Source organism: Pituophis catenifer, unplaced genomic scaffold, assembly GCF_029215685.1.
Source record: "Pituophis catenifer annectens isolate HBS135680 unplaced genomic scaffold, rPitCat1.0.hap2 SCAF_6, whole genome shotgun sequence".
Lineage (NCBI taxonomy): Eukaryota > Metazoa > Chordata > Lepidosauria > Squamata > Colubridae > Pituophis > Pituophis catenifer.
The window spans coordinates 14475602-14486940 of record NW_027256886.1 but is presented as its reverse complement, the minus strand read 5'-3'; positions in this window follow the sequence as shown (position 1 = coordinate 14486940).

Here is an 11339-nt window from a genome sequence, read left to right as displayed (position 1 = left end):
GCACAATCCCAAATTTTCCTAATTATGTCATCATAATTACATAAGCATATGTAATTCTAGCTGCCATCAATATATGTAACACTAAGTAGATGGTTGCTTATCATAAGTTTCTGACAATATACCTAAGAGGCACGTTTCTGGTTTGAACTCAATATGTTGCTCAGTTATCATTTCTATCCGTTTATGAATTTTCTCCCAGTAACTCCTTGCTTTCTTACATGTCCACCACATGTGGTAATATCAGTGGAGAATCCAATTTTTTTTACTACCAGTTCTGTGGGCGTGGCTTGGTGGGCGTGGTGTGGCTTGGTGGGTGTGGCTTGGTGGGCGTGGCAGGGGAAGGATACTGCAAAATCTCCATTTCCACCCCACTCCAGGGAAAGGATACTGCAAAATCTCCATTGCCACCCCACTCTGGGGCCAGCCAGAGGTAGTATTTGCCAGTTCTCTGAACTGCTCAAAATTTCCGCTACCAGTTCTCTAGAACCTGTCAGAACCAGCTGGATTTCACCCCTGGGTAGTATGATCCTGGAGTCTGGTTGCATTTCCAACAATTGGCGGAGGTGTTCTTATACATTTTGGCCAATTTGCTGGCGGCAAGTGCCACCTGTAAAACATTTTGTGAAGGTTTTCTTTATATGCCGCAGCCATCCTCAGTTTGTAGTTTCTTTCCCAAATTTTTAACCATTTTTCTAATTCTATGTTGTATCCGAAATTCCTTGCCCAGGCAATCATTGTTTCTTTAACTATCTCTTCCTCCATTTTATAGTTCAGTAAATAATTATATATTTTTTAAATCAATTTTTCATTTGTCCCCATTAAAATTTTGTCGAATGCTGTTTTTCTTTGTTTACACCCCATAATTTACATCTTTTTCATGCCTTGCTTGGATCTGCAAATATGGCCATCAAGATAAGTCCAACCCCTGCTTCTGCAATTGTTGTCTGGATTTAAGTTCACCCCTTTCATCTAAAATGTCCTTGTAAGATACAATTTTTCCCCAATTTATAAGATTTGGATATATTATTGCCTCCATTGGAGAGAGCCATCTTCCCTATAGTGTTGCAGTTTAATTTTTTCCCAAATGTTAAGTAACGCGTTCCTCACATAATGCCTCTAGAAATATTTGTGCAACCTATGTTTGCCATACCAGAGAAAGGGATGCCAGCCTAATTGTAAGTCGTGCCCTTCTAGTAATAATAGTCTTCTCTTATTCAAGTTTACCCAATCTTTTAGCCAGGTAAGAGCTGCAGCCTGGTAATATAATTCCCAGTCTGGGAGCCCAAAACCACCATTATTTCTAGAATCCTGTAATACTTTCAATTTTATTCTCTATTTTTTTCCTTGCCAAATATATTGCAGAGTCATTTTATTTAGTTCATCAAAAAAAAATCTTTTCTAATTTTACTTGTATGGTTTGAAATAGAAAGAGTAGTTTTGGTAGTACGTTCATTTTTACCACTGCAATTCTCCCTATCATCGATAACTGTACATTCTTCCACCTTTCCAAATCAATTTTAATTTGTTGTTATCAACTTTGTATAGTTGTCCTCTTTAATTGTCCCACACCTAGCTGCTAAGAAAATACCAAGGTATTTAACCTTTTTTTTTCTATCTGTAGGTCAATTTTCTCTGTCAATTCCTTTTTCTGTTTGTTGGTGAGATTTTTAACTAATATCTTGGTTTTATCTTTATTTATTTTCATCCCTGCCACCTCTCCATAATCCTCAATTTTCTTTATCAATTTAGGACCAGTTTGTATAGGTTCTTCTAATATAAACACTAAGTCATCAGCGAAAGCTTGGAGTTTGTACTTTTCAGTTCTAATTTCCATTTCTTTTATCTCTGTATCTTGTCTTATGTTCCTGGTCAATACCCTTAATGTTAAAATGAATAATAATGGGGAGAACCTTGCCTTGTTCCTTTTTGTATACTAAAACTTTCTGTTACATCTCCATTAACCAATACTTTTGCGTTCTGTTGAGTGTAAATTGCTTTAATCCAGGGGTGAAATGCTCCTGGTTTGGACCGGCTCGGGTGAGTAGGTAGGATGGCGACGGGCAGTTCGGAGAACCAGTAGCAAAAATTCCTCCCCCCCAGCCTCCAGCTTGCTTACCTTCGCACGCCTGCCTTGCTTCGCTTGCTGTAATCCATTGCATCAGCAAGCAACTGAATCTCCCTGCGTGCAATCAAGCTCATCGGTGAGCAGCTCTTTCTGTCTACCTGCCTGCCTGCCTGCTTGCCTTGTCCTGGTAAGGTTTTTTCCCCTTTGGGAGCTTTAAAAAAATAGTTAATTGGGTTTTTTTGTTGTTGTTGTTCTTTTTTTAGACCTAGCCATTTAAAGTTTAGGAAGTTTTAAATTTAGCTGCTTTTATATAAAAATAAAATAAAATAAAATAATATTTGTGCAGGTTTCTGAGATTTTGTGTGTTTCTGTAGGGTTTCACTCTAACTACACAAACATACAAAATCTCACAAAGCTATATGTGGAATTTTGTGTGTGTAAAGTGTGAAAGTTGGTTTTTTGGACTTTTTGTGGCTGTGTGAGGTTCCTGCTTGTTGCAGGGGGCATTTTGGGTCTAGCACAGCTGCTTTTACATTGTGTGAGCCAGTTGTGTTGTGTTGTGTTTTGTAGGTTAAAAAAGGGCAAAGAAGTGACATTGACCTGGCCACGCCCACCTTACCTACAAGCCACGTCCACCCAGTCACCTTACCACCAAGCCACGCCCACTAATTAAGCCACAGAACCGTAAACTGTAAACTGCTTAGAGAGGGCTGTAAAGGGGTATATAAGTTATGGTTGTCTTTTGGCTTCCAGTGCCTGTTTTGCGGGGAGGAAATCTTTCTGGAGTCCAGTGCAGCATCCTATGTTGCAACCCTCTTCCCCTTTGTTTGGATAGATGGACACTGCTTTTGAACAATGCAAAGGACTGTACCTACCCTCTTCCCCCCCCCTTCATTTTCTAAGACTGCTGGGTGGAGTCATCCTTGGAAATAAAGAAGGTGCAGGAAGCTTGCCAACCAATCCCGTTACAGGAAATAAATCACTTCTTTGTTAATGAAGAGTATGGATAAGCATCAAGGGATTTAAATGCAGGCACATTTGTGTCCATGGGCATCAGGCCATTCTCTTTTCTCTGTCATCTCCTTGCTTCAACACACTTAGACATTTACCTGCAGCGCCCTCGATATATGAATGTTACTAATTAATCCCGGGTTGGAAAATGAAAGGGAATGTGCTACCTTCAATTTCTTGCAAAAGGGCACGTTGACTTGGCTTATGTCATTGATGGATTTGAATTTGCCATAGTTTTGACAGGCCCCATTGTGGATAGAACTAGCATACAATGGGATCTGGCCATCTGGCTGGTTTTTAGCCCGGACAGTAGGAAAACATCAAGACATGGGTCTCGTCTCTTGTTCATTTTAATTACTGAAATCAGCAAGAGGCAAATATTTATTTGAGGATGGTACAACGTCACGTGGGGTAGTTTTTTTTTTCCTCTTCCATTTCAGGGAGCCTTGAATAACAATTATTATTTAGATCAGTTCCAGTTGGGTTTCAGACAGTCATGGAGGATGGAGACAGTCTGTGTGGCCCAGAAAAAGGTTCTGCATTGAATTATGGAAAGGAAAATTGCCAATGGGATGGTGTTCCTTCATAACTGGCCTTCAAAGTAGTCCTGAAGGTGCTTTTTCAAGAGGCAACTGGACTTTCCTGTTCTTTTAAGATATTTTGCTTCTCAACCAAGAAGCTGCTTCAGTTCTGATTGGATGGTGGGGAATGGAAGGACTTATATTTCTTGCAGACAGCAGGTCCTATTTGGAGAAGGGCGGTATAGAAATAAGAACAAATAAATAAAATAGAGAGTGGTTGGAGGTTGGACCATAGACATTTAGCTATGCCCTTTGGGATGAACACCCTTTGAATGGTGCCAGAGAATGAATGGCTTTTCAGAAAAAAATTGCAGACTACAAGAAAGAGGTGTCAAAGAGGCCAGCTAAGGCTCCAACCTCCAAGTGGCCTCAATGATTTTCTAAAAGAATGCAAATGACCAGCTGTCTGCAAGGAATATAAATCCTTTCATTCCCCACCATCCAGTCAGAGCTGAAAAAGCTTCTTGGATGAGAAGGAAAACATCCTCAAAGAAAAACCAGAAGGTCCAGTTGCCTCTTGAAAAAGCACCTTTGGGACAATTATGACCTTGATGACAGAGAAGCTCTGTAAACATTTGGCCTACAAACTAGCTCAACAAATAGTTGTTCACCTTTGCTTTAATTGAATTAGGACAACGTGGTTAAAATGTAACTGTTAAAAAAAAGATTAGGATTATAATAATAATGCCTCAGCAAGATGGCAGCCGCTGGTTAGAGGTGGTCTTTGACTTATGACCATTCATTTAATGACCAATCAAAGTTATAATGGCACTGGAAAAAAAACAGCTGGTTTCAGGTGGCACTGATTTATGATCTGTCCTTGCACTTAAAATGATCACAGCAACCCTAGATTCACATGTTAAAAATTTGAGTGCTTGGCAATAGGCATGTATTCATGATCTTTTAGCATTCCAGAGTCATTGTGATCACGGTTTGAAATCTTCCCAGGGGGGCTTCTGACAAGAAAGTCAAGGTGGGAAACTGGGTTTGCTGGACTATGTGATTTGCTTAACAACCATAGCAAATGTGATAAATTTGAGCGTGTCTCACTTAATGACTGCATCGCTTAGTGATGGAAGTTCTGGTCCCAATTGTAGTCACGAATTGAGGACTACCTGTATTTGGGCTTAGAAAATAATCAGGGATGGTCTGGTTAATATTTGGATGGTAGACCACTAGGAAATAAGAGGCTGGTAAAACAGATGCTGAAAAATATCCCAGAAAATCTGTTTTACTCTTAGCAAGCAAACTGCAGTGACATGTCCTTAGAATCACCAAGAGCCTCATACAACTTCAAGGAAACTTATCCTATTTAATAAAGTTACATAAATAATCATGTATACATATCAATATTTTATTTTATCTCCACGAGAAGTGGATATTGAAAGAGGTTAAGTGTGGATTGGGGGGATTAATGTTAAGGCATATGGTAAGTAATAACCCAATCTTTACAGGAATCTTTTAAAAAGATAAATTTTATTAAATTTTCCAAGTTAAAATCAACATAAGACAAAAACATTGATTATACATAACAACAAAAACCATACATTCCCCTCCCTCCCTCCCCTATTCATAACACTAGACATACAAACACATCCATCCTGGCAGATAATATTCCTGCCCTCATTTATAAATAATTATGCCCACAACACAGAATAAAGTAAGTAATCCCCAAATATGGTTTTCAAACCTTTACAGGAATCTTGTAGATGCAAACATGAGGAAGAGATTATAACTGAAAAAGGGAAAATAGAAATTCCATTGATTTTGCAAAAATATTGATGGCAGGGAATCTCAACAACAAATGGAAAGCTAAATTTTTTAGGATTTGGTATCTCTTCAGGGTTGATTACAATGAAAATCTAAGTAAGAGCTCAGGGGGCGTGTAATTTATAAGCAGAGAGGTATGGCTTCGTAGCTTATCTATGTATGGAAAAAGTGATTGAGTATTTTTAATAAAAAGTATTGAGTATTAAAAAGAGGCTTAGTATGTACTATGATACTTTCAACCTCCCAAAGCCTCTGATCTAACCAGAGATTGTATGAAGCTGCTGATTTTATGGCAAAGCTTCTGCAAAATTTATGTTACTCTTTGCCCTGCTTGACTCAAGGCGGAACTGGACCTGCCTGTCACTAGGGCTATAATTCCTTATATAGTCCCCATGAGGGGAGGGGGTGATCTCTGTTAGAAACTGGATCTAGCCCAATAACTCAAAGACATAGCCCAATTCTTTTCAGTAGTTTTATTGTTGGTCTGTTGGTACTGGAGGTCACTGACCTTGTACCTTTCTCTTTCAGGTATACATCTGGAATCAACTGTGGAACATGTGGTTGGCCCTTTTGTACCCAGGAGGAGGGGTCAAGAGGTAAGGAGTGGTTACAGGGATTATGGGATATGTGGTTAGTTAACCCTTGAAGGACCGGGTGGTCAGGGAGAAGTAATAGTTAGGCATTTATCATGACAAAACCCCCTCTAAATGCCTAACTGGATACCAGGGGTAATGTATGCGCACATACAGGAAATACACAAGTACAGACATGAATTACAAGCAAACACGCATTTTTGACATTAGGTAAGCATGTTGTTTATGTGGTAGGGGTTTAGTGAGAATATCTGCTGTTTGCTCCTCTGTGTCACAGTGTACTGCTCTAATGAATCCTATCTCTGAAAACTGCCTGACGTGTTTGTATTTAATGTCAATGTGTCTAGAACGCTGACCTATGGCATCGGCCCTAGAGATCTCTATTGCTGCTTTGTTGTCTTCGTGGATAACTATTGGATATGAGGGTTCAGCCCAGATGTCGCAGAGCAGGTCATCGAACCATACTAAATTGTTTGCGGCCTTTGATAGGCAAACAAATTCTGCTTCCGTGGTTGATGTGGCCACCAGTTTTTGCTTTCCAGTGTACCAATGGATGGGGCAATTGTTGAGTAGTAGCACGTAGCCAGAGGTGCTTTTTCTGCATCCTATGTCCCCAGCCCAGTCAGCGTCAGCATAGCAGGTTAGCTTTGGTTTCTCGGATGTTTCTGGTTCTAGGCAGAGTAGGGCATCCGCGCTGAATTTTAAGTATCTGAGTAGTCTTTTGATGGCGTTCCAGTGTATTAACGTGGGCTTGCTTACATGCCTGGACAGTAGATTGACGGCTAAGGCGATGTCGGGCCTGGTCCAGTTGGATATGTATAGCAGTGACCCTATCGTTGATCTATACAGTTTGTTGTCTGTGAAGGGTTCAGATTCCTCATACATGGTCTTCAGGAACTCAGGCTGCATGGGGGTCTCGCTGGGTTTTGCTTCGGACATGTTGCATTTGGACAGCAGCTCGATGATCTTTTCTCTCTGGGAGAGGCGGAAGCCCTTGTTGGTTTTTATCACTTGGACCCCTAGGTACCTGTCAATCTTCCCGAGTGACTTTAGGGAGAAGTGGCTACCCAGGTCGGTGGCGAACTTGTCACATCTGTCCTTGTGTTTGCTGATGTACAAGATGTCGTCCACGTAAACGAGCACACCCTCGAATGTGTTGTTTTCTCTCCTCGTAAAGAAACATTTGTCGGCTGAGGTGGCCTCGAAGCCCATGGATCTGAGGGCCTTGGCCAGGCAGTCATACCACCTTTTGCCTGACTGCTTGAGTCCGTACAGGCTTTTGTTCAGCAGCCAGGTTTGGTCCTCGCCTTTGTTGTATCCAGGCGGCGCCTTGACGTATATTTCTTTGTCCAACTCGGCGTGCAGGTACGCTGTTTGCACGTCGAACTGGAAGACCTCCAAGCCTAGGATGGTGGCTATCACCAGGGCGCTTTTGACGCTCTCCGCCCTGACGGTTGGCGAGTAGGTGTCTGTATAGTCTTCGGGGTATCTTTGGGCGAAACCCTGCGCGACTAATCTTGCCTTGTATAGGACCTTGTTGTCCTCTAATGTCTTGACCCTGAACACCCATTTGGTTCCTATTGGTTTTTTGTCCCCTGGAACTTGGGCAGGTGAGTATACCTGGAGGTTCCTTAGGCTTTCCATCTCCTTCTCCATGGCAGACATCCATTTTTCTTTTTCTTCCTGGGGGAGCCCGAGGATGTCCTCATATGAGCTGGGCGTGAAATGGGTGTTGTGGATGGTCATAACGTAGTCCTCTAACTTCTTTGGTAGCTTGTTTCTGGTTCCTCTGATTGGCCTGCTGGGGGTTGGTTCGGTTTCCTGCATGTTGTCTGCCTCATTATCCGTTAGGTCATCTATCTTCAGTGAGGGGTGCCCTTCTTTCCAACCTTTGACGCTTGCCTTGCGATGGTTGGCTTTGTGCCCTGTGACCTCTCTGACCTCCCTTTCCCCTTGGTCATGCTCGAACGTGACCCTATTGGTTGGGATGTCATTGGAGTGTACCCTCGACCAGTTTGCGTTTTCGTGGAAACTGGCTGATCTGGAAACCACAAAACGGTTATTGTTGTCGACAAATCTGTAGCCCTTTGTGCCCGGTTCGTAACCCACGAACCTTAACCTTTTTGATAATTTTTCCCCCTTTCTTCTTAGCTGCCTGGGAATGTGGACATCAGCTGGGGCGCCGAATATGTGTAAGTGAGCAATGTTGGGCTTTCTGTTGTATAGCATCTCGTATGGTGTCTTATTGATAGAGCTTGACCACAGTCTATTCAGGGTGTAATTGGCGTAGTGTAATGCCTCTGACCAGAAATGCTGCCCCATCTCAGCATCCTCCAGGGCGCATCTCATCATGGTTTGCAACACCCCGTTTTTTCTCTCTGAGACTCCATTTTGGAAGGGGGAGAAAGGTGAAGAGGTGTAATGCGCTATGCCCTGCTCCCTCAGCCACCTTGTGAACTCTTTGGCCATGAACTCTGAGCCCCTATCGGTCATTATCTGCCTTATTCTCATGTTGTGTTGCATGTCTACTCTCCTGTGGAATTCTTTAAACCTTTGGAACACTTCATTTTTGTGTCTCAGGGAGTAGACATACCCGTACCTGGTGTAGTCATCTACAATCGTGAGGAAGAACCGCTTCCTATGTCCTACAGAGGGTTTCATTGGCCCTACCAAGTCCATATGCACCAATTGGAAGGGGTATTCCATGGTTCGTTTGGATCCCCTGGGGATGGCCTTAACCTTGATCTTAGAACGCTTACAAACTGAACACTCCAAGTAGTTTTCGCAGTTCTTTACTTTGAGACCCTCGGTACATTCCGTCATTTTCTTTACAATGGGGAAGCTTATGTGTCCCAGTCTCCTGTGGAGGAGATGGGCGCAGTTATCATGCAGTGGCTTGCCGATAGATACGGACTTGCTTGTCTTCTCATGGCTACTTCCTGCCTCCTGCTGCACCCCCTCTGTTTCTGGATACTTATCTATCCTGTGGTTTGTGCTGGCATCAATGCCTTCTTCCTCTCTTGCATTGGGTGTGAAGTAGGGGAGTCCCTCGTGTATGGTTACCTTTCCTATCTCTTTCCCCTGCTTGATCAAGTGTGCCTTTCCATCTTTAAACTTTATTTCTATATTTGTGTCTCGTGTTAGCCTCGTGATGGCCAGCACATTGTGGGGAATCTCTGGTATGTACAGTACCTCCTTTAAGTCCCCTAGCTGTGTGATGTGTACGTTTCCTTTCCCCACTACTCTGACCTTGCTTTGGTTTGCCACCTTTATCTCTGAGTCTATTTTTGTGAGTGAGTCTAGCAGCTCTGGGTTACAGGTAGTGTGACTTGTGGCCCCTGAATCTAGAAGCCATGAGTTTCTCTCTATCTTGTGTTTGTCATCTGGGTCATCGTGCCTGATCCCGTACATGGAGCCAGAGCTACTCTCCCTGGAGTGGTCTCTGCGCTCGTGGTGTTTCTTGGGGTTGGGTGACCATCCTCGCCCCCTTTCCTTTGGGTACCTGCGTTCAGGTGACCTTCCCCCTCTACTGTCGTGCTGCCCCCTATCCCTATGGTTCCTGGGGCAATCCTTTTTTAAGTGGTTCCTTGATCCACAAGCATAACATTCTGAGGTATCCCTGGCCCTATCCTGGAAATCCACCCTCTTTGTGGGTCTGGGGTCCCCTTTGGCTAGTTGGCGTTCCCTCCTCAGGGTGTCCTCTGCAACAAGCTGACTGGTCAGTGAGCCTAGTGTGAGGTATTGCATGTTGAGGCTATTTAGTTGGGTCATGAATATGTCCCAGCTGCTATCAAGAGAGTTTATGATTATGCTTATCATGCTCTCTTCAGTGATGATTTCCCCCCTCTGCATGAGTTCTGTCCTTGCAGCATTCATCTTTAAGATGTGCTCACTCATGGGGACCCCTGCCTTATGCTTGGTGGAGTGGAACTCCCTGGATAGTCTAGTGGTGGTGGCTCTGCTTTGGCTATAAAACAGGTTACATAATTTTTGCATAATATCATAAACAGTTAGATTGTCCTCAATAGATGGATACATAGCGGATGGAATGGAGGTTAACATGATGCAAAATGCCCTGTGATGAATGCAGTCAATTTCCAGTGACCAGGGCTTTTGGGGAGGTTTGTTAGCTAGGAACAGTGCATTCTCTCTCATGAGAGCAACTCTTAATTGTTGGCTCCACTCTATAATATTACCCCCATCTAACTGCAGTTTTGGCAAATTGGCATAATTTGCCCCAGAAATGTTAGTAAGGTTACTTACTGGGGGGAGCTGTCCATGGTCCAAGTTGTGATTAAATTCACAATAAGGCTTTGGGATGTCTGTGGCCATTCTGTACTTGCTTGGATCTATGTAACTTGCTTCTCTTATTACAGGCAGGTACTGGGCATGCGCGAAGCTCATTCCGCGCTGGAGTCCATCGGGTGAGGTTCCTGTTGCTGGAGCTCCCAGGCCTAGGCCTAGGCCCGTCGGTGGGAGGCTGGACCCGCCTCCGGTGGGTCCGAAGATCCCTCCCTGAGGTGGACACCACTGCTGGATGGCCGGATCCCCGGCGAAGAAGGGCAGAAGGTGAGGGGGCGACGCGGTCGTAAGTCGAGGACTTTCGCGGGTCGGCGGCGCGGCAGCAGCGGAGGTCGTAGGTTGAGGACTTCCTGCTCCCGGCGGCTCGGCGGCAATGGCGGCGGCGGCGGCTGATCCTCCCTCGTGGTCGCTGGTCCCTGGTCGCGTGGACTGGCCTGATGGGTGTCGTGGCGTTGGTGAGTAGCCGGTCCTTCTCTTCTGCCTCGGGCCTCGCGTTGTCGGTGTAGCGGGTGGTGAGTTCGAGTCCTGCGGTTGACTTTTCCTGCAGGCGGGCGGTCTTTTGTGCCGGTTGCTGGTGCGCGCGGAGTTTTTTGTGGGCTGTGCCTCGGTTGCCTGGTCTCTGTTGGTTGTCCTGGCCTTCTTGTGCCCCCCGGGATTTTTCTTCGATTTATTGAGTGCCGCGGGAGGCTCGAAAGCAGAGCCTAGGGCAGCGGTGATGGTCTCGATTGCCTTTTGCAACTCGAGATCGGTGGGCGTTTTTCTTTTTGTTATTGCGATCTCTTCGTGGTCGCTTTCAGAGTTGGGCTCTTCGTAGTCACTTTCTGAGTCTCCCTCGTCTGTTTCGGGGTTCGGGCATTTTCGCGCCAAGGGATTCAAATCCTGGCTTCCCATTGGCTGGTGCTCGTCCCAAGATGGCCGCCGGGAAGGGGGCGCGGAGATGGATTCTGCCGGCTCAGGGTCATCGGGTTGGGGTGGCTTACCCTTTTTTGCTGGCTTTTCTTTCTCTGTGGTCTTTGG